The sequence below is a fragment of the Arachis hypogaea genome, chromosome 13 (assembly GCF_003086295.3).
Source record: "Arachis hypogaea cultivar Tifrunner chromosome 13, arahy.Tifrunner.gnm2.J5K5, whole genome shotgun sequence".
NCBI lineage: Eukaryota > Viridiplantae > Streptophyta > Magnoliopsida > Fabales > Fabaceae > Arachis > Arachis hypogaea.
This window is the reverse complement of record NC_092048.1, coordinates 30,873,421-30,897,561: the sequence shown is the minus strand read 5'-3', so window position 1 is coordinate 30,897,561 and position 24,141 is coordinate 30,873,421. Positions and strand designations below refer to the sequence as shown.

Below are 24,141 nucleotides of genomic sequence, written 5' to 3'. Positions count from 1 at the left end.
CTTAAACTTGAGAAGCATTTAAGTTCATTTTCAGATAAAAATTTTTAAAGAAAGATTCAACCTTCCTTCTTGTTCCGAGGGTTACCTAAAACTGTAGGTCGATCTCAGACAAGATCTTCTGTTCTGGTCGGAGATGACGTGTCCGACTGGTGGGTGGCGGCCGGAGCTGTCGTGTCCAATTTGTTGGACTGGCTATGCTGCTGATCCTTTGTTACCGGAGGGTGGTGGTACCTGCAGGGGACTCCGATGCTTAAGTTAGCAAGGGTATTAAGCAGGTATTTATGTAGAATCAGAGTATGAGTTATACCTGGGTGCTCCAGTGTATTTATAATAGTGTGGAGTGACCTTTCTGGAGATAAGATAGTTATCTTATCTTATCTTATCTTTGAGTGAGGTCATCTTATCTTTAAGGGAATCGCCCTTGTCTCTGTAGGCTTGGGCTGCCTTTGGACTCGGGTCGTGTTCCTCTGTTTGGGCCCTATTTGGGCTTTTCCTGGTGATTTGGCCGAGCTCTTTGAGAAGAGGTCGGATAGTCCTGACCTGAAAAGGTTGGTCGACTTGTCGCCAAACAACCCGGGTCGGAGATCTCGGCCCAGGTATGAACAGTGCCCCTACTCGAGTGTGGTCTTCCTTTTGAGGTCGAGTCCTTAGTTTTAGGACTTCGATCCTTCTCTGGTGAAGCCGAACTCGAGCATTTTGTCGACTTCTTCTTTGTAGAGTTTCCCTTTGAATGCGGAACGTTTTCCTTAATTTTTTGAAACAGGCGTTCCTTTTTTGAAACGCACGTCTTTCTGCTTGGGAACGTGCGAGGGTTTTAAAAACCCATTAATTCTTCCCTTTGCTGTTTTCCCTCTTTCTTCACTTTGAATTTTAGTTTTCTCAAAGATTTGGCTTCCGTTTCTTCTTTTCCCTTGCTCACTGTAACTCCATTTTTTGCCCTTCTATTTTCTGGTTTGCCTGGGACTCTTCGTCTTTTACGCTTTCGCGCTTCTTCTTGTGGCACCGTTGGTGACTGTTTTGTTCTTTTGGAGGGTGATCTTCGGCCTCGCTATTGCTTCATCCTCTCAGTGTCCATTGTCTCTTCCCCTTTTCAGGTATGTTTCTTTCTTTCTTCTTTTACCGTTCTTCTTTGTTTTAATTTTTATGAAAGTTTTGATCTTGCTTGAATTTACGTTGGAAAGCTTGAACCTTTGTATTGTCATGCTTGATTGTCGCTATGATGCATGTTTTTTAGAGTTCCTTTGACTTATGTATGCCCCTTGGCATTTTTCCTGATAGTTGATGCTCTTTAGGATTTTGCATGTTGTTTATTGCTTCTGATTGTATCTTCACATTTGGAATTTTGGGATGATAAACTATTTCATTCTTTTTTAAAAAAGAATTTTGCCTTTGATGAATTCACCATGTTGGTAGTTTTCTTTACTGATAGACTTGCAGAAGGTAGCTTTTTTTCTTGGGGTTTTCTTCTCATGTTGTTGCTTGTTTGGAAGGGGATTGTTTTTTCTTTGCTGAGAGTTTTTTGGGGTGTAGCCTTATAGACTTTTTCTAAGTCTTTACTCTGTCCCTACCTCCAAAGGATGCCCCTGGACCTTAGTGCGCGTCTTGGGGTTTTCCTTTGTTTGTATTGATCTGAGTCATGTTTGTCTGGGATGTTTTGATTTCGCCCGAGCTGTTTTTGTTAGTAATCCATTTTCTTTTCTTGCTGTAGGACTAGTTGGCCATGTCTTCTCGCAAAAATATTGTTGAGACGTCTTCTAAGGTTCCTGAGGGGATGTCCGACTGGTTGGACTCCCTTGTGTTGATGTGTGTTTCCGTGGTGAATGCTGAGTTCTGTGTGGAGCTTAGAAAACATCACTAACTCTGTAAGAATAGAGATCAGGAAAAGAACTATGAATTGGTAGCGCCTGATTCTGAGGAGAGGGTTTGCTTTCCTGCTCTGACCCGAGGGGAACGCCCTTTCTTTTATGCTTATGACTATTTTTTCAGTCAGTTGAATATTACTTTTCCTTTCATTTCCTTTGAGACTGACTTGTTGTAGTCGTGTAATGTAGCTCCATCCCAACTCCATCCGAACTCCTCGGATTTTATCAAGATTTTTCAGTTGCTTTGCCAAGAGCTGGACGTCACACCTTCTCAGACTCTCTTTCTTTATCTTTTTGTTTTGACTAAGCCTGGGATTTCCTCGAAAAAGAAAGCCTCTTGGATTTCCTTTAGATCTGCCCAGGGACATAAAGTTTTTGCTATGTATGATGAGCCCTTTAGGGACTTTAAGAATTACTTTTTTAAGGTCCGAGCTATTGAGGGAGCTCGACCATTTTTCTTGGAAACAAATAATGAACCTGCCTTCCCCTTGTGTTGGCAAAAGAACGTGGTAGTGTCTCGATACACGTGGGAGATGCTTGACGAGGTCGAGCAGGTTTTTGTAAATGTCTTGGAGGATATTTGAGGGAACCTCCCCATCTTGATACCAAGAAGTTTTTGGGGGATCCTTCCCTTGTCCGAACTGTGCTGGGTATTGATCAATATATTTTGCTCTATTTTTACTTTGCTTCCTTCTTTTTCCAGTTTCTAACCCGCTTCTATGGCTAATTTTGTTTTTTAGAGATGGCCAAGAATAATGACTCTATGAAAGCCTTTAAAAAGGCGAGAAAGGCTACTGCAGCCTAAAACATTTCCGCCAAAGTGGCTGGAGAGGGTTCTTCCTGGATTCCTCTTAAACAGCCTGCGCCGAGCTCTCCTGGACCGAGGAGGATGATTCCTACCCCTCGGGTCCATGTGCTCGATCCTCCCCAGGCTACTGCTGCTGTCTCTTCTCCTACGGCCGTTCCTCCTTCAAAAAGACCTCGGACTGTTGAGCCCTTCAATTTAGATGCTCCTGATTTTGACGCTATTGGGTTTGTCGATCAGCAGATTGGTCCCTATGGTGTCATTCCTACTGATGATGTTTCTCTTCTTCGTCATTTGGATTTCATTACTCGGAGCAGCATTAAGATGGCACATATGGGGGCAGCTCTGTATCAAACCGCCCAAGATCTTCCTATCCATGCAACGAAGGCCTTTATGGAGGACGCCAAATCAGAGTTTGACTGGATTAAGGGTTTGAAGGAGGAGCTCGAGGTGAAAGTGACCAGGTTGGAGAAAGAGTTGGAGGGTGAAAAGACTAGAGCTATTGCTTTGGCGGCCACTGCAAAGTTGGCTGAGGATACATCGTTGAAGCATAAGGAGAGCTATATCACCACTTATAAGGAAATGATGGATCTTAGGGAGAGTTTAGAGTCTGTCCGTGCTGATTATGCCGAACTTCAAGGTCATCTTGTAGGCAGTGTTAATGCTGCTTATGAAAATTTGAGGGAGCAGGTTCGAGTTCTTGCGCCTGAGCTTGACCTTACTCTCTTCAACTTGGACAACATTGTGAAGGATGGTAAAATCGTCCCTGATGACCCTGATGATGATGACGATGTCGGCCCTCCTACTATAACCTCTGCCAAAACCTTTGTTATTCTGCCCTCCTCTACTTCAGCTAAAGTCGGTCAGGCGGAGTGTGATCCAGACGTTCAGATTCTGAACCGGGATGATGGGACGGTAGATACGGTGCCTCTTCAGACTCGTCCTCCTTTACCCCGGGATGCTGCAACTGGAAACTCTTTGGATCCTCTATGATTATTTCTTGGTGCTTTTGTGTATAGCCCGGCTTGTGGGCTTCGAACTCTTTTTATTTTGTAGTTTTTATTGTTCTGACTTCTGAATACTTTTTAGTTGCTTTTTTAGCAACTTTATTTTGAAAAATCAATGGTTAAGCCTTTTGAGGTCGACTTCAGGTGACCTCTTAGGTCTTGTTTATTATGGCAACTTGGTTTCTTGTTTGTCGATTGCTTGCTTAATATTTTTCAGGCATCTTCAGGGTGTTTGGAATCTTGTCTTCCGACTTCTTTTGATTGCCTTTGTACTTTCGTATTTATAGCTTGATTCGTTTGGGGTCATGGCTTTCTGGGTCCGACTTGAAGTCCTTTATAGCGCATGCCTTCTGTTGGCTGACTTCTTTATCTCAGTCTGTTTGAAGTAGTTTCTAGTAATCCATGTTATTTGGACCTTTGTAAGGTCTCTTTTATGGATTATAGCATTTGGTTTGGGTCGGCTTCATCACGTCGGTCCCTTCTAAGTTGCTTCTAGTAATCCATTTTCTTGGACCTTGGTTAGGTTCTTTTTTACGGATTACTTTTTCATATCTTTTGGTTTGGGCTAACCTCATCATGTCGGTCCCTTCTAAGATATTTCTAGTAATCCATTTTCTTGGACCTTGGTTAGGTCTCTTTTATGGATTACTTTTTCATAACTTTTGGTTTAGGCCGACTTCATCATGTCGGTCCCTTCTAAGTTATTTCTAGTAATCCATTTTCTTGGACCCTGATTAGGTCTCTTTTATGGATTACTTTTTCATCACTTTTGGTTTGGGCCGACTTCATCATGTCGGTCCCTTCTAAGTTATTTCTAGTAATCCATTTTCTTGGACCTTGGTTAGGTCTCTTTTATGGATTATGTTCCGAGGGTTACCTAAAACTGTAGGTCGATCTCGGATGAGATCTTCAGTACTGGTCGGAGACGACGTGTCCGGCTGGCTGGTGGCAGCCGAAACTGTTGTGTCCGACTTGTTGGACCGGCTACACTTCTGATCCTTGGTCACCGGATGGTGGGGGGGTACCTGCAAGAGACTCCGATGCTTAAGTTAGCACGGGTATTAAGCAGGTTTTTTTAGTAGAATCAGAGTATGAGTTATACCTGAGTGCTCCAGTGTATTTATAGCGTTTGAGATGTGACCTTCATTGGATAAGATAAGTTAGTTATCTTATCTTATCTTTATCTTTAGAGTTGAGGTCAGCGTATCTTCAACGGAACCGCCTTCATCTCTATAGGCTTAGGCCGCCTTAGGATTCGGGTCGTGCTCCTCTATTTGGGCCCTTAATCTGGGCTCTCCTGTTGATTTGGCCGAGCTCTTTGAGAAGAGTTCGGATAGTCTGACCTGAAGAGGTTGGTTGCTCTATCTCGAATCATCCTAGGTCGGATAACTCGACCCAGGGTATGAACAGTGCCCCTGCTTGAGCTCGATCTTCTTTTTGAGGTCGAGTCCTTGACTTCGGTCCTTCTTAAAGTCGAACTCAAGCATTTGTCGATTCCTTTCTTTGTAAAGTCCTTTTTGAATGTAGAACGTTTTTCTCTAAAAGCGCGCGCTTTTATATCGGTGCTTTGGAAACATGCGAGGGTTTAATGCCTTTATTAGCATTAATTCCCCCGTTTCCCTTAGGCTCTCTTTATTTTTGATTTTGCAAACCCAGAAACGGTTTCTCTCCTTCGCCTCTTTCGTAACTTCTTCGCATTTCTCCCTTTATTCTCTCGCTCTCAACTTTTCTTTGTGTTTGTTCTGTTTCGCCTCCGTTGGTGCTTCACTTTTGAGAGACGATTTCCTGTCCCGGCTTTCATCTTTCTTCAGAACTTTCCTCCTTTTTCCAGGTTTGGTTTCTACTTTTTGCTTCCTTAATTCTTTTGCCGTTTCGGCCTTCGATTTTTGATAATGTTTTGGTTTTGCTTGAGTCCTTGTTTGAAAAACTTGAATCTTTTTGTATTTGTCATGCCTGTTTGTCACCGTGTGTTCTGGAGTTTCTTCATCTTCTGCATGATTGCTTTCGCTTAATGCTTTTAGGGTTTTCGCATGCTATCGCCTTTTCTGTTTGTACTTTTGATGGTGGTTTTCGCCTAATTCTGAGAAAGGTTGTGTCTTTGGTGGTTTTCTGTTTGGCATTGTTGACGTTGACAGTGTTTTCGTTGGTAGACTGTAGAAAGATAGTTGCTTTGATGACTTTTGCGTTTTTTAACTTGATGGACGAAATGCTTGCTACTTTAGGTCTTCTTTCCTTGTTTTGAGAGATACTGGGGTGTAGGTTTTTCCTAGAAATCTTGCTTTGTTATTGCCTCCAAAGGATGCCCCAGGACTTTTTGGTTTTAGTCTTGGGGTTTTCCTTTTGTTTATCCGCCCGTCGAGATGTTTTGACTCGTGCCCGAGATGTTTTTTGAGTAATCCGTTCTTCTTTTCTTTTGTAGGATCTTAGTTGACCTCATGTCTTCCCGAAATAACGTCGTAGCGACGCCTTCCCAGGTCCCTGCGGGTATGGCCGATTGGGTGGACTCCATGGTTCTCATGTGTGTCTCGCTGGTTGATTCTGAGTTTTGTTCTCAGCTTAGGCAGTTTCACAGCATCTGTAGTAACTCTGGTGATGAGAAGAATTATGAGCTTGTTCCTCCTTCCTCTGACGAGAGAGTCTGTTTCTCGACTCGAGTTGTTGACAATCGCCCTTTCTTTTATGCTTACGATTTTTTCTTTGGTCAACTCGGAGTTACTCTTCCCTTTACTCCATTTGAAATCGACCTGTTATGGTCTTGTAATGTTGCTCCTTTTCAACTTCACCCCAACTCCTGGGGTTTTATTAAAATCTTCCAATTGTTGTGTAATAGTTTTGGTATTCCTGCTTCCCAATCTCTCTTTTTCTATTTGTTTGTCTTGACTAAGCCTGGTGTGGTGAAAAAGAAGTCAGCTTGGGTTTCCTTCCGTTCTACCCAAGGAAAGAAAGTTTTTTTCATGTTTGACGAATCGTTTCGGGATTTTAAAAATTATTTTTTCAAGGTCCGAGCTGTTAAAGGATCTCGACCCTTTTTCTTGGATGAAAATGATGAGCCCGCCTTTCCCCTAGAGTGGCAGAAGGATGTTAGGGTCTCTAGGTACTCTTGGGACATGTTGGATGAGGCTGAGCGAGCCTTTGTGACTGTTTTAGAGGAGCGTTGGGGTCAGCCTCCCCATCTTGACACAAAGAAGTTTCTAACCAATCATTCTCTTCTTCAAACTGAGCTGGGTATTCTTGTGTTTCCTTTGCTATTTGCCTTATGATGCTTCTAGCTGTTTTTTCGACTTGTTTAGTTTGTAGCTTGACTTCTATTTTATTTACAGAGGCAATGAAGAACAATGAGTCTATGAAAGCTTTTAAAAGCGCACAGAAGGCGACTGCTGCCAGGAATGTTGCCGCCCGGGCTGCTGGGGAGGGGTCCTCCCAGCCCCGCGAGAAGCTGGCCGTGCCGAGCTCTCCCGGGGTGAAGAAGGCGATCCCGATACCTCGGGTTCGTTTGGTGGATCCTCCTTCTTCTTCTGTGGCTCCATCCGTCGCTCCTCCGAGTAAAAAGCAAAAGACTTCTGAGCCTTTCGACCTTAATGCTCCTGATTTCAACGCCATTGAGTTTATAGATCAACAAATTGGGCCATACGGTACCATTCCCATGGATGATGTGTCCATTCTCCATCATTTGGAATTTATGGCTCAGAATCATGTGAGGATGGCCTTTATGTCGGCTGCACTTCATCGAACTGCCCAGAATCTTCCTCTCCACGCTACCAAGGCGTTTATGGAGGAGGCGAAACGAGAGTTCGACCGGATGAAGGGTTTGAAGGAGGAGCTCGAGGTGAAGGTGGTCAAATTGGAGAAGGACCTCGAAAATGAGAAGGCGAGTTCTGAGGTGCTGGCTGCTTCCTTGAGGTTGGCTGAGGATACGGCCATGATGCACAAGGACAGCTATGTGACTTCCTATAGGGAGGGGAGGCGCCTGAGGGAAGAGCTTGACAATGCCCGGGAGGATTATGCTGAGCTCCAAGGTCACCTTGTTGGCAGCGTAACTGCTGCTTACGAGAACTTGAAAGAACAAGTCCGAATTATTGCTCCCGAGGCCGATCTTACACTTTTTAGCTTGGATAATGTTGTCAGAGATGGCAAGATTGTCCCTGACGATGAGGGTGATGATGATGAAGTTGTTCCTCCCCTTGTGTCTTCCACCAAAGCACCGACTTCTTTCGTTCCTCCTGTTGTGCCTGACCTGGATTGCCAGGTCTTGAATCGGGAGGATGGGACTGTTGATGCGGTGCCAATTCAAGCTCGCCCTTCTTCTCCTGGTCCTGATGTCACCAAGAAAGCTCATGATGCTGCCGAGAAAACTTCTAATGTTTGTTGATTGTAGTTGGCCCGGCTTGTGGGCATTTTTTGGAACTTTATTAAGATGTTAACTTTTTAGTTGCTTTTCTAACGACTTTTTATTTTTTAAGAAACAGACAAGTAGCTTGCTACCCTTTGGGTAGTCAGTGTTGGTGGCCCTTCAAGGCCTTTATAAGTTTATATAAAATCTGCCGATGTTGAACTCTCTCAATTCGAACTTCTTGAGTTTTCGACTCTTTGTAGCTGTAGGGGTCCAATTTGGTTTTCTTGCTTTGTATGTGTTCTTTAGTACTTTGTAACCGACTTCTTTGCGTTGGTCCTCTGATAGACTCCTTTTTGTAATCCTCTTTCTTGGACCTTCGTGAGGTCTCTTTCAGGGATTACTTGGATTTTTGTAGTGGATCGACTTCGTTGTTGTTTCTGTAATCCTCTTTCTTGGACCTTTGTCAGGTCTCTTTCAGGAATTACTTTTATAACTTGTCCTTTGTAGGGGACCGACTTCGTTAGGTCGATCTCTTCTAAGTTATTTCTGTAATCCTCTTTCTTGGACCTTTGTCAGGTCTCTTTCAGGGATTACTTTTATAACTTGTCCTTTGTAGGGGACCGACTTCGTTAGGTCGATCTCTTCTAAGTTATTTCGTAATCCTCTTTCTTGGACCTTTGTTAGGCCTCTTTCAGGGATTACTTTTATAACTTGTCCTTCGTAGGGGACCGACTTCGTTAGGTCGATCTCTTCTAAGTTATTTCTGTAATCCTCTTTCTTGGACCTTTGTCAGGTCTCTTTCAAGGATTACTTTTATAACTTGTCATTTGTAGGAGGTCGAATTCGTTAGGTCGACCTCTTCCTAGGTTATTTCTGTAATCCTCTTTTTTGGACCTTTGTCGGGTCTCTTTCAGGGATTACTTTTATAACCTTTTTATCTTGGGCTGACTTTGCTAGGTCGAGCCCTTCTAAGTTAAAGTAATCCTCTTTAATAGGGTTGGCCAGACCTCTTTCCAGGGTTTACTTGTAACTTGGGTTGACTTGGTCCGACTTCTGAACGCCGGCCAGTCTTTTAAGTTATTTTATTAGCTATCCGTAAGACCTCGTCAGGTTCTTTTTTAGATTGCTTTCTATAACTTCTTACATTATTCTGTGTTCATCTTTGCCGATTTGTAGAAAGTGGTTATCATCTCTAGTTCATCCTTTGGGTGAATCGCGTTTTCACCTTTATCGGACGACTCATCTTTATCGTGGTCGTGCAGTGAAATTGTTTTTCACTTTCTGCCGACCTGTAGCTTTATAATCGGACGATGAATACTTCAGATTAATGCGTCTTGAAATCTTTGTAGAATACCTAGATAAATTTTATTCAAAGAAAATGCAAATATATACATGTGGGAATTTTCTCATCTTCTTAAGTTGGGTATGATCTATGTCTCAACCTAGTGCCTCATTAAAAAACCTTTTCAGGAAAAAGAGCGCATCCACTGGTGAGATCCTTTACCTCTTCTAACTGTAGTACCTTCTTAGGTTGCAGGCGTGCCATGATCTTGGAAGCTCTCGTCCGTCGAGTTCAGACACTCTGTAGTAGCCCTTCCCGAGTACTTCTATGACTCGGTATGGTCCTTTCCAATTGGCTGCTAGCTTTCCCTCTCCGGGTCGAGTTGTTCCGATGTTGTTTCGGATTAAGATGAGGTCGTTTTCAGCGAAACTTCTTGGTACTACCCTTTGGTTATATCTAGAAGCCATTCGGCGTTTTAGCGCTTCTTCTCTGATCCGAGCTCTTTCCTGAACCTCTGGTAGTAGGTCGAGTTCTTCCCTCTGGAGTTGGGAGTTTGCTCTCTCATTATAATGGACTGCCCTATATGATCCTTCCTCAATTTCTACTGGAATCATTGCCTCCGTTCTGTATGTTAGTCGGAATGGGGATTCCTTTGTGGTGGAATGTGGCGTCGTTCGATATGCCCATAGGACTTGTAGGAGTTCCTCTGCCCAGGTTCCCTTCGCATCCTGCAATCTCCGTTTTAACCCTGCCAATATGACTTTGTTGGCGGCTTCGGCCTGTCCGTTAGCTTGGGAGTTGGTGCACGAAATTGTGATGTCTAGGCTCAAACAATCCCTGGCAACGTGAGCAACTTGGTACGCGTAATCGTGATTACACTTTAATTATGTAAAATTCATGACTCTTTCTTTCCCTGGCAATGGCGCCAAGAACATGGTGCCAATACCATGGTTCACAACTTCGATACAACTAACCAGCAAGTGCACTGGGTCGTCCAAGTAATACCTTACGTGAGTAAGGGTCGAATCCCACGGAGATTGTTGGTATGAAGCAAGCTATGGTCACCTTGCAAATCTCAGTTAGGCAGATATAAATTGATAATGATGTTTTCGAATAATAAATAATAAAATAGGGATAGAGGTACTTATGTAAATCATTGGTAGGAATTTCAGATAAGCGAATGGAGATGCTTTTCGTTCCTCTGAACCTCTGCTTTCCTGCTATCTTCATCCAATCAGTCTTACTCCTTTCCATGGCTGGCTTTATGCAAGGGCATCACCGTTGTCAGTGGCTACATCCCCTCCTCTCAGTGAAAAATATGCTCACATGCTCTATCACAACACGGCTAATCATCTGTCGGTTCTCGATTATGCTGGAATAGGATTCACCCTCCTTTTGCGTCTGTCACTAACGCCCAACAATCGCGAGTTTGAAGCTCGTCACAGTCATTCAATCATTGAATCCTACTCGGAATACCACAGACAAGGTTTAGACTTTCCGGATTCTCTTGAATGCCGCCATCATTCTAGCTTACGCCACGAAGATTCCGGTTAAGAGATCTAAGAGATATTCATTCTAGCTTATTTCATGTAGAACAGAAGTGTTTGTCAGGCACGCGTTCATAAGGGAGAAGGATGATGAGCGTCACACATAATCATCACCTTCATCACGTTCTTGGGTACGAATGGATATCTTAGAAGCGAAATAAGATGAATTGAATGGAAAACAGTAGTACTTTGCATTAATCTTTGAGGAACAGCAGAGCTCCACACCTTAATCTATGGAGTGTAGAAACTCTACCGTTAAAAATACATAAGTGAAGGTCCAGGCATGGCCGAGATGGCCAGCCCCCTAAAACGTGATCAATAGTCTCCTAAGATGAACAATGGATTAAAACTGAGACCAAAGATGTCTAATACAATAGTAAGAGGTCCTATTTATAATAAACTAGTCACTAGGGTTTACATAAGTAAGTAATTGATGCATAAATCCACTTCCGGGGCCCACTTGGTGTGTGCTTGGGCTGGGCTTGAGTGTTGCACGTGTAGAGGTCCTTCTTGGAGTTGAACGCCAGTTTTTGTGCCAGTTTGGGCGTTCAACTCTGGTTTTGACTCCTTTTCTGGCGCTAGACGCCAGATTTGGGTAGAAAGCTGGCGTTGAACGCCAGTTTACGTCGTCTATTCTTGGCCAAAGTATGGACTATTATATATTGCTGGAAAGCCCTGGATGTCTACTTTCCAATGCAATTAGAAGCGCGCCATTTTGAGTTCTGTAGCTCCAGAAAATCCACTTTGAGTGCAGGGAGGTCAGAATCCAACAGTATCAGCAGTCCTTCTTCAACCTCTGAATCTGATTTCTGCCCAAGTCCCTCAATTTCAGCCAGAAAATACCTGAAATCACAGAAAAACACACAAACTCATAGTAAAGTCCAGAAATGTGAATTTAACATAAAAACTAATGAAAACATCCCTAAAAGTAACTAGATCCTACTAAAAACATACTAAAAACAATGTCAAAAAGCGTATAAATTATCTGCTTATCACAACACCAAACTTAAATTGTTGCTTGTCCCCAAGCAACTGAAAATCAAATAGGATAAAAAGAAGAGAATATACTATAAATTCCAAACTATCAATGAAACATAGCTCCAATCAACTGATTGGGACTTATAGCTTTTTGCCTCTTGAATAGTTTTGGCATCTCACTTCATCCATTGAGGTTCAGAATGATTGGCATCTATAGGAACTCAGATTTCAGATAGTGTTATTGATTCTCCTAGTTCAGTATGATGATTCTTGAACACAGCTATTTTATGAGTCTTGGCCGTGGCCCTAAGCACTTTGTTTTCCAGTATTACCACCGGATACATAAATGCCACAGACACATAATTGGGTGAACCTTTTCAGATTGTGACTCAGCTTTGCTAAAGTCCCCAATTAGAGGTGTCCAGGGTTCTTAAGCACACTCTTTTTTGCTTTGGACCTTGACTTTAACCGCTCAGTCTCAAGTTTTCACTTGACACCTACACGCCACAAGCACATGGTTAGGGACAGCTTGGTTTAGCCGCTTAGACCAGGATTTTATTCCTTTAGGCCCTCCTATCCACTGATGCTCAAAGCCTTGGGATCCTTTTTATTTGCCCTTGCCTTTTGGTTTTAAGGGTTATTGGCTTTTTGCTCTTGCCTCTTGGTTTTAAGAGCTTTTGGCTTTTTCTGCTTGCTTTTTCTTTCTATATTTTTTTTTCGCCTATTTTTTTTTCTGCAAGCTTTGTTCTTTGCTGCTTTTTCTTGCTTCAAGAATCATTTTTATGATTTTTCAGATTATCAAATAACATGTCTCCTAGTCATCATTCTTTCAAGAGCCAACATATTTAACATTCTTAAACAACAACTTCAAAAGACATATGCACTGTTCAGGCATACATTCAGAAAACAAGAAGCATTGTCACCACATCAATATAATTAAACTAAGTTCAAGGATAAATTCGAAACTCATGTACTTCTTGTTCTTTTGAATTAAAACATTTTTCATTTAAGAGAGGTGATGGATTCATAGGACATTCATAACTTTAAGACAAAGTTACTAACTACTAATGATCATGTAATGAAGACACAAACATAGATAAGCACATAACATAGAAAATGAAAAACAGAAGAAATAAGAACAAGGAATGAATCCACCTTAGTGATGGTGGCGTTTCCTTCTTGAGGAACCAATGATGTTCTTGAGCTCTTCTATGTCTCTTCCTTGTCTTTGTTGCTCCTCCCTCATTGCTTTTTGATCTTCTCTTATTTCATGAAGCATAATGGAGTGCTCTTGATGTTCCACCCTTAGTTGTCCCGTATTGGAACTCAATTCTCCTAGGGAGGTGTTGATTTGCTCCCAATAATTTTGTGGAGGAAAGTGCATTTGAGGCATCTCCGGGATCTCATGGAAATGAGCTTCTTGTGCCTCTTGAGCTCCATGAATGGGCTCTCTTGCTTGCTCCATCTTTTTCTTAGTGATGGGCTTGTCCTCTTTAATGAGGATATCTCCTTCTATGAAAGCTCCAGCTGAGTAACATAGATGGCAAATGAGGTGAGGGAAGGCTAACCTTGCCATGGTGGAGGACTTGTCAGCCACTTTGTAGAGTTCTTGAGTTATAATCTCATGAACTTCCACCTCTTCTCCAATCATGATGCTATGGATCATGATGGCCCGGTCTATAGTAACTTCAGACCGGTTGCTAGTGGGAATGATTGAGCATTGAATGAACTCCAACCATCCTCTAGCTACAGGCTTGAGGTCCAATCTTCTTAGTTGAACCGGCTTGCCTTTGGAGTCAACCTTCCATTGAGATCCTTCTACACATATGTCCATAAAGACTTGGTCCAACCTTTGATTAAAGTTGACCCTTCTAGTGTAGTGGCGTTCATCTCCTTGCATCATGGGCAAGTTAAACGCCAACCTCACATTTTCCGGACTAAAATCCAAGTGTTTCCCCCGAACCATTGTAACATAGTTCTTTGGATCCGGGTTCTTACTTTGATCATGGTTCTTGGTGATCCATGCATTGGCATAGAGCTCTTGAACCATTAGGATGCCGACTTGTTGGATGGAATTTGTTAGAACTTCCCAACCTCTTCTTTGAATTTCATGTCGGATCTCCGGATACTCATTTCTTTTGAGTTTGAAAGGGACCTCGGGGATCACCTTCTTCTTGGCCACAACATCATAGAAGTGGTCTTGATGGGATTTGGAGATAAACCTTTTTATCTCCCATGACTCGGATGTGGAAGCTTTTATCTTCCCTTTCCCTCTTCTAGAGGATTCTCCGGTCTTAGATGCCATCAATGGTAATGGAAAAACAAAAAAAAAGCTATGCTTTTACCACACCAAACTTAGAATATTGCTCGCCCTCGAGCAATAAACAAAAGAATAGAAAAAGAAGAAGAAGAAATATGGAGAGGGAGAGGGAGATGTGGTTTCGGCTAAGAGGAGTGTAGAGGGGTGTGTTGTGTGAATTTGATGAAGAATGGAGGTCTTTATATAGGGAAGGGAGGGGGGGAAAGGTTTCGGCCATATGGGTGGGTTTGGGTGGGAAATTGGTTTTGAATTTTTGAAGGTAGGTGGAGTTTATGAGGTAGGTTGGGATCCTGTGGGGTCCACAGGTCCTGAGTGGATCCTGTGGGGTCCACAGATCCTGAGTGGATCCTGTGGGGTCCACAGATCCTGAGGTGTTCAAGGATTTACATCCTTGCACCCATTAGGCATGTAAAAATGCCTTTGCACACAACTCTGGGCGTTCAGCGCCAGGTTGGTGGCCATTTTGGGCATTCAACGCCCATTTGTATGCCATTTCTGGCGTTGAACGCCAGAACCATGCCTGTTCTGGCATTCAGCGCCCAGAAGCTGCCCATTTTGGGCGTTCAGTGCCAGAACCATGCTCTGTTCTGGCGCTGAACGCCAGACAGATGCTCCTCCAGGGTGTGATTTTTCTTCTGCTGTTTTTGATTCCGTTTTCAATTTTTATATTTATTTTGTGACTCCACATGATCATGAACCTATAAAGACATATAACTAAGAAAAATATAGTTAGATAAATAAAAATTGGGTTGCTTCCCAACAAGCGCTTCTTTAATGTCAATAGCTTGATAGTGGGCTCTCATGGAGCCTCATAGATGTGCAGAGCTTTGTTGAGACTCTCCAACACCAAACTTAGAGTTTGGATATGGGAGTTCAACACCAAACTTAGAGTTTGGTTGTGGCCTCCCAACACCAAACTTAGAGTTTGACTGTGGGGGCTCTGGTTGACTTTGCTTTGAGAGAAGCTTTTTCTGCTTCCTCTCCATGGTTGCAGAGTGAGATCCTTGAGTTTTAAACACAAGGGAGTTCTCATTCCATTGAAGGACTATTTCACCTCTGTCAACATCAATCACAGCTCTTGCTGTGGCCAAGAAAGGTCTTCCTAGGATGATGGATTCATCCTCTTCCTTTCCAGTATCCAGGACTATGAAATCAGCAGGGATGTAAAGGCCTTCAACCTTTACTAACACGTCCTCTACTTGTCCATAAGCCTGTTTTCTTGAACTGTCTACCATCTCTAATGAGATTTTAGCAGCTTGTACCCCATAGATTCCCAGTTTCTCTATTACAGAGAGGGGCATGAGGTTTATTCCTGAACCAAGGTCACATAGAGCCTTAAAGATCATGGTGCCTATGGTACAGGGTATTATGAAATTTCCAGGATCCTGTCTCTTCTGAGGCAATTTCAGTTGATCCAGATCACTTAGTTCATTGATGAACAAGGGAGGTTCAACTTCCCAAGTATCAATGCCAAATAATTTGGCATTTAGCTTCATGATTGCACTAAGAAACTTGGCAGTTTGCTCTTTAGTAACATCCTCATTCTCTTCAGAAGAGGAATACTCATCAGAGCTCATGAAGGGCATAAGGAGGTTCAATGGAATCTCTATGGTCTCTGGATGAGCCTCAGAGTCCTTTGGTTCCTCAGAGGGAAGCTCCTTATTGACCACTGGACATCCCAGGAGGTCTTCCTCCTTGGGATTCACGTCCTCCTCTCCTTCTTTGGGTTCGGCCATGGTGCTTATGTCAATGGCCTTGCACTCTCCTTTTGGATTCTCTTCTGTATTGCTTGGGAGAGTACTAGGAGGGATTTCAGTGATCCTTTTACTCAGCTGGCCCACTTGTGCTTCCAGATTTCTAATGGAAGACCTTGTTTTATTCATGAAACTCACAGTGGCCTTGGATAGATCAGAGACTAGATTTGCTAAATTAGAAGCATTTTGTTCAGAATTCTCTGTCTGTTGCTGAGTGGATGATGGAAAAGGCTTGCTATTGCTAAACCTGTTTCTTCCACCATTATTAAAGCCTTGTTGAGGCTTTTGATCCTTCCATGAGAAATTTGGTTGATTTCTCCATGATGGATTATAGGTGTTTCCATAAGGTTCACCTAAGTAATTCACCTCTGCTATTGCAGGGTTCTCAGGATCATAAGCTTCTTCTTCATGAGAAGCCTCTTGAGTACTGTTGGATGCAACTTGCATTCCATGCAGACTCTGAGAGATCATATTGACTTGCTGAGTCAATATTTTATTCTGAGCCAATATGGCATTCAGAGTATCAATTTCAAGAACTCCCTTCTTCATAGGCGTCCCATTACTCACAGGATTCCTTTCGGAAGTGTACATGAACTGGTTATTAGCAACCATGTCAATGAGTTCTTGAGCTTCTGTAGGCGTTTTCTTTAGGTGAATGGATCCACCTGCAGAAGTGTTCAGTGACATTTTTGATAGCTCAGATAAACCATCATAGAAAATATCCAGGATGGTCCATTCTGAAAGCATGTCAGAAGGACACTTTTTGGTCAACTGTTTGTATCTTTCCCAAGCTTCATAGAGGGATTCACCTTCTTTCTGTCTGAAGGTTTGAACATCAGCTCTAAGCTTGCTCAGCTTTTGAGGAGGAAAGTACTTGGCTAAGAAAGCCGTGACCAGCTTATCCCAAGAGTTCAGGCTGTCTTTGGGTTGAGAATCCAACCATAATCTAGCTCTGTCTCTTACAGCAAAAGAAAAAAGCATGAGCCTGTAGACTTCAGGATCTACTCCATTAGTCTTAACAGTATCACATATCTGCAAGAATTCAGTTAAGAACTGAAAAGGATCTTCAGATGGAAGTCCATGAAACTTGCAGTTCTGCTACATCAGAGAAACTAATTGAGGTTTCAGCTCAAAGTTGTTTGCTCCAATGGCAGGAATGAAGATGCTTCTTCCATGTAAATTGGAATTAGGTGCAGTAAAGTCACCAAGCATCTTCCTTACATTATTATTATTTTCGGCTGCCATCTCCTCTTCCTGTTCGAAAATTTCTGAAAGGTTATCTCTGGATTGTTGTAATTTAGCTTCTCTTAATTTTCTCTTCAGAGTCCTTTCAGGTTCTGGATCTGCTTCAACAAGAATATTCTTATCCTTGCTCCTGCTCATATGACAAAGAAGAGAGCACAGAAAAATAATAATAATAATAATATGGATCCTTTATACCACAGTATAGGGATCCCTTTGTGAGTGGAAGAAAAGAGGGAGACAAAGAGTGTGATGTAAAGAAAGAAACACAACTGTGAGGATGGCAAAGATGTGAGATGAGATGTTAGTAGATGAATAAATAAATAAAATAAGATGGGAGAGGGAGAATTTTCGAAAAATATTTTTGAAAAAGAGTTAGTGATTTTCGAAAATGGTTTTTGAAAAATGTTAGTGTTTTTCGAAAATTTTTTTAAAATAAAAATAAGAATAATTAATTAATTAAAAAGAAATTTTTGAAAAAGAGGGAAGATATTTTCGAAAATTAGAGAGAGAGAGTTAGTTAGGTAGTTTTGGAAAAGTTAAGAAACAAACAAAAAGTTAGTTAGTTAGTTGAAACAAATTTGAAAATCAATTTTGAAAAGATAAGAAGTTAGGAAGTTAGAGAAGATATTTTGAAATCAAATTTTTGAAAAAGATAAGAAGATATTTTTGAAAAGATATGATTGAAATTGTTTTTGAAAAAGATTTGATTTTTAAAATCACAATTAATGACTTGATTCACAAGAAATCACAAGATATGATTCTAGAACTTAAAGTTTGAATCTTTCTTAACAAGCAAGTAACAAACTTGAAATTTTTGAATCAAAACATTAATTGTTATTGTTATTTTAAAAAATTTGGTATAAAAATAAAAAAAAGATTTTTGAAAAAGATTTGATTTTTGAAAAAGATTTTGAAAAAGATAAGATTTTCAAATTGAAAATTTTGATTTGACTCATGAGAAACAATTTGATTTTTAAAAATTTTTGAAAAAGTCAATCCAAATTTTCGAATTTGATGAGAGAAAAAGGGAAAGATATTTTTTTGATTTTTTTGAATTTTTATGATGAGAGAGAAAAACAACAAAAAGACTCAATGCATGAAAATTTTGAATCAAAACAATGAATGCATGCATGAATGATATGAATGTCAAGATGAACACCAAGAACACTTTGAATGTCAAGATGAACATCAAGAACATTTTTGAAAAATTTTTAATGCAAAGAAAACATGCAAGACACCAAACTTAGAATTCTTTAATGCTTACGCACTAAGAATTCAAGAATGCATATGAAAAACACCATACAACACAAAACGAAAAATCATCAAGATCAAACAAGAAGACTTACCAAGAACAACTTGAAGATCATGAAGAACACTATGAATGCATGAAATTTTCGAAAAATGCAAGATGCACATGCAAATGACACCAAACTTATAACATGACTCAAGACTCAAACAAGAAACAGAGAAATATTTTTGATTTTTATGATTTTCTAATTAATTTTTTTTGGATTTTTTTTTCGAAAAATTAATTGAAAAAGAAAAATAAGAATTCCAAAATTTTTAATATGAATTCCAGGAATCTTGCCATATTAGTCTAAAGCTTCAGTCCAGGAATTAGACATGGCTCATGAGCCAGCCAAGCTTTCAATGAAAGCTCCGGTCCAAAACACTAGACATGGCCAATGGCCAGCCAAGCTTCAGCATGTAATTCAGACATGACACGCCTGACATACTCATTCCCAAAGGAATTAGGCATGGCTTTACAGCCAGCCAGGCTTCAACATGCTTCATGAAATACTAGAATTCATTCTTAAAAATTTTGAATAAAATTTTTGAAAACATTTTTATATTATTTTCGAAAACAGATGAGAAAATTTTAGAAATATTTTTGAAAAATTTTTGAAAATAAAACAAAAAGAAAATTACCTAATCTGAGCAACAAGATGAACCGTCAATTGTCCAAACTCAAACAATCCCCAGCAACGGCGCCAAAAACTTGGTGCACGAAATTGTGATGTCCAGGCTCAAACAATCCCTGGCAACGTGAGCAACTTGGTACGCGTAATCGTGATTACACTTTAATTATGTAAAATTCATGGCTCTTTCTTTCCCTAGCAATGGCGCCAAGAACATGGTGCCAATACCATGGTTCACAACTTCGATACAACTAACCAGCAAGTGCACTGGGTCGTCCAAGTAATACCTTACGTGAGTAAGGGTCGAATCCCACGGAGATTGTTGGTATGAAGCAAGCTATGGTCACCTTGCAAATCTCAGTTAGGCAGATATAAATTGATAATGATGTTTTCGAATAATAAATAATAGAATAGGGATAGAGGTACTTATGTAAATCATTGGTAGGAATTTCAGATAAGCGAATGGAGATGCTTTTCGTTCCTCTGAACCTCTGCTTTCCTGCTATCTTCATCCAATCAGTCTTACTCCTTTCCATGGCTGGCTTTATGCAAGGGCATCACCGTTGTCAGTGGCTACATCCCCTCCTCTCAGTGAAAAATATGCTCACATGCTCTATCACAACACGGCTAATCATCTGTCGGTTCTCGATTATGCTGGAATAGGATTCACCCTCCTTTTGCGTCTGTCACTAACGCCCAACAATCGCGAGTTTGAAGCTCGTCATAGTCATTCAATCATTGAATCCTACTCGGAATACCACAGACAAGGTTTAGACTTTCCGGATTCTCTTGAATGCCGCCATCATTCTAGCTTATGCCACGAAGATTCCGGTTAAGAGATCTAAGAGATATTCATTCTAGCTTATTTCATGTAGAACAGAAGTGTTTGTCAGGCACGCGTTCATAAGGGAGAAGGATGATGAGCGTCACACATAATCATCACCTTCATCACGTTCTTGGGTACGAATGGATATCTTAGAAGCGAAAAAAGATGAATTGAATGGAAAACACTAGTACTTTGCATTAATCTTTGAGGAACAGCAGAGCTCCACACCTTAATCTATGGAGTGTAGAAACTCTACCGTTAAAAATACATAAGTGAAGGTCCAGGCATGGCCGAGATGGCCAGCCCCCTAAAACATGATCAATAGTCTCCTAAGATGAACAATGGATTAAAACTGAGACCAAAGATGTCTAATACAATAGTAAGAGGTCCTATTTATAATAAACTAGTCACTAGGGTTTACATAAGTAAGTAATTGATGCATAAATCCACTTCCGGGGCCCACTTGGTGTGTGCTTGGGCTGGGCTTGAGTGTTGGACGTGTAGAGGTCCTTCTTGGAGTTGAACGCCAGTTTTTGTGCCAGTTTGGGCGTTCAACTCTGGTTTTGGCTCCTTTTCTGGCGCTGGACGCCAGATTTGGGTAGAAAGCTGGCGTTGAACGCCAGTTTACGTCGTCTATTCTTGGCCAAAGTATGGACTATTATATATTGCTGGAAAGCCCTGGATGTCTACTTTTCAATGCAATTAGAAGCGCGCCATTTCGAGTTCTGTAGCTCCAGAAAATCTACTTTGAGTGCAGGGAGGTCAGAATCCAACAGTATCAGCAGTCCTTCTTCAACCTCTGAATCTGATTTCTGCCCAAGTCCCTCAATTTCAGCCAGAAAATACCTGAAATCACAGAAAAACACACAAACTCATAGTAAAGTCCAGAAATTTGAATTTAACATAAAAACTAATGAAAACATCCCTAAAAGTAACTAGATCCTACTAAAAACATACTAAAAACAATGTCAAAAAGCGTATAAATTATCCGCTCATCAGGGGTGTTCGACAGAGGTGTACTGGTGCTTTATATTCAAGTCGACTACTAATTTTCTGAAGCCCGCATCTGTGAATTGGGTGCCATTGTCTGTAGTTATTGAGTACGGGACCCCAAATCTTGTGACAATGTTTCTATATAAGAATTTTCGGCTTCTTTGGGCAGTGGCATTGGCTAATGGTTCTGCTTCGATCTACTTTGTAAAGTAATCTACCCCTACTATGAGGAATTTAACTTGCCCTGATCCCTGGGGAAAGGGACCGAGAAGGTCGAGTCCCCATTTCGCAAAAGGCCAAGGCGCAGTCACGCTGATGAGTTCTTCTGGCGGGGCGATGTGGAAATTGGCATGTTTCTGGCATGGTGGACATGTCTTTATGAATTCTGTAGATTCTTTCTGTAAAGTTGGCCAGTAAAACCCTTCCTGGAGTATCTTTTTGGCAAGAGCCCGTGCTCCGAGATGATTGCCGCAAATGCCGCTGTGTACCTCTTCTAGCACTTCCCTCGTGTGGGAGGTCGGTACTGGTGCACAAAATTGTTACTCTCTTACAATTTCGCACACATGACCAGCAAGTGCACTGGGTCATCCAAGTAATACCTTACGTGAGTAAGGGTCGAATCCCACGGAGATTGTTGGTTTGAAGCAATCTATGGTTATCTTGTAAATCTTAGTCAGAAAGTCAATTATGTTTATCAGTTTAAATAGTGGAAAATAAAGGAGTGCGAATTAAATACTTGTTGTGCAGTATTGGAGAATATGTTGGAGTTTTGGAGATGCTTTGTCCTTTGAATCTCTGCTTTCTCCCTATCTTCTTCTTCACGCACGCACGTCCCTCCTATGGCAAGCTGTGTGTTGGAGGATCACCGTTGTCAATGGCTACCATCCTTCCTTTCAGTGAAAATGGTCCAGGTGCGCTGTCACCGCACGGCTAATCATCTGTAGGTTCTCGATCATACAAGAATAGGATTTGCTATCCTTTTGCGTCTGTCACTACGCCCAGCACTCACGAGTTTGAAGCTCATCACAGTCATCCAATCCCAGAATCCTACTAGGAATACCACAGACAAGGTTTAGACTTTCCGGATTCTCAAGGATGCTGCCAATGGATTCTAGCTTATACCACGGAGATTCTGATTAAGGAATCTAAGAGATATTCATTCAATCTGATGTAGAACGGAGGTGATTGTCAGACACACGTTCATGGATTGAGGAAGGTGATGAATGTCACGGATCATCACCTTCTCCATAATTAGGCGCGAATGGATATCTTAGATAGGAACACGCATGTTTGAATGGAATACAGAGATACTTGCATTAATTCATCGAGGCACCGCAGAGCTCCTCACCCCCAACAATGGAGTTTAGAGACTCATGCCGTCAAAAGTTACAAAGTTCAGATCTAAAATGTCATGAGATACAAAATAAGTCTCTAAAAGTTGTTTTAAATACTCAACTAGTAACCTAGGTTTACAGAAAATGAGTAAACTATGATAGATAGTGCAGAAATCCACTTCTGGGGCCCACTTGGTGTGTGCTGGGGCTGAGACTAAAGCTTCTCACGTTCATAAGGCTGTTTTGGGCATTCAACGCCAGCTTTGGATCCTTTTCTGGCGTTGAACTCCAACTTGCAACTTGTTTCTGGCGCTGGACGCCAGAATTGGGCAGAGAGCTGGCGTTGAACGCCAGTTTACGTCATCTATCCTTAAGCAAAGTATGGACTATTATATATTTCTGGAAAGCCCTGGATGTATACTTTCCAACGCAATTAGAAGCATGCCATTTGGAGTCCTGTAGCTCCAGAAAATCCATTTTGAGTGCAGGGAGGTCAGAATCCAACAGCATCAGCAGTCCTTTTTCAGCCTGAATCAGATTTTTGCTCAGCTCCCTCAATTTCAGCCAGAAAATACCTGAAATTACAGAAAAATACACAAACTCATAGTAAAGTCCAGAAATATGAATTTTGCCTAGAAACTAATGAAAATAAACTAAAAACCAACTAAAACATACTAAAATCTATATGAAATTAACCCCAAAAAGCGTATAAAATATCCGCTCATCACAACACCAAACTTAAACTGTTGCTTGTCCTCAAGCAACTAGAAAAATAAAATAGAAGACTAATAGGTTGAGAAGCAATAATATCTCAAAGTTTTTGAGTGAAGCTCAGATTCTAATTAGATGAGCGGGACTAGTAGCTTTTTGCTTCCGAACAGTTTTGGCATCTCACTTTATCCATTGAAGCTCAGAGTGATTGGCATCTATAGGAACTTAGAATTCAGATAGTGTTATTGATTCTCCTATTTCAGTATGATGATTCTTGAACACAGCTATTTTATGAGTCTTGGCCGTGGCCCTAAGCACTTTGTTTTCCAGTATTACCACCGGATACATAAATGCCACAGACACATAATTGGGTGAACCTTTTCAGATTGTGACTCAGCTTTGCTAAAGTCCCCAACTAGAGGTGTCCAGGGTTCTTAAGCACACTCTTTTTTTTTTTGCTTTGGACCTTGACTTTAACCGCTCAGTCTCAAGTTTTCACTTGACACCTACACGCCACAAGCACATGGTTAGGGACAGCTTGGTTTAGCCGCTTAGACCAGGATTTTATTCCTTTAGGCCCTCCTATCCACTGATACTCAAAGCCTTGGGATCCTTTTTATTTGCCCTTGCCTTTTGGTTTTAAGAGCTTTTGGCTTTTTCTGCTTGCTTTTTCTTTTTCTTTCTATAATTTTTTTTCTCCCCTTTTTTTTCTGCAAGCTTTGTTCTTTGCTGCTTTTTCTTGCTTCAAGATTTTATGATTTTTCAGATTATCAATAACATGTCTCATGTTCATTATTCTTTCAAGAGCCAACATATTTAACAGTCTTAAACAACAAATTCAAAAGACATATGCACTGTTCAAGCATTCATTCAGAAGACAGAAAGCATTGCCACCGCATGTTACTAATTAGAATTTTTCTTATTAAAACTCGAATTTTATTGCCTCTTATTCAAAAGATCTACTATTTTATTCATGTTTGCTGATGATGAGAAAAATAGACTATAACTTAATTGGAGGTAAAATCAAAATAGACACTAATTACTACTATATGACTCCTAAGGTAAACTCCTATAACGACAACTATCACAGGTTAAAGCAAAAATTGGAATTTAACAACCTTTGTTCTGGGAAGTGGATGTTCCTCGGATCTGTGGGGTGCTTGGTCCTTCAAGAGATAACTTCTGGCGCTTCAATTCCCTCAAGTCACGCCCTTGCTCTTCCTGT

At 41.2% G+C, this 24,141-nt stretch overlaps 1 non-coding gene across 1 annotated transcript; it reads left to right on the top strand.

The window, feature by feature from the left end:
- Positions 1-16,629: 16,629 nt before the first annotated feature.
- LOC112738779 (small nucleolar RNA R71) lies at positions 16,630-16,737 on the top strand. Its single transcript, XR_003169726.1, has one exon. It is a non-coding gene; the product is annotated as a small nucleolar RNA R71 (small nucleolar RNA).
- Positions 16,738-24,141: the final 7,404 nt, after the last annotated feature.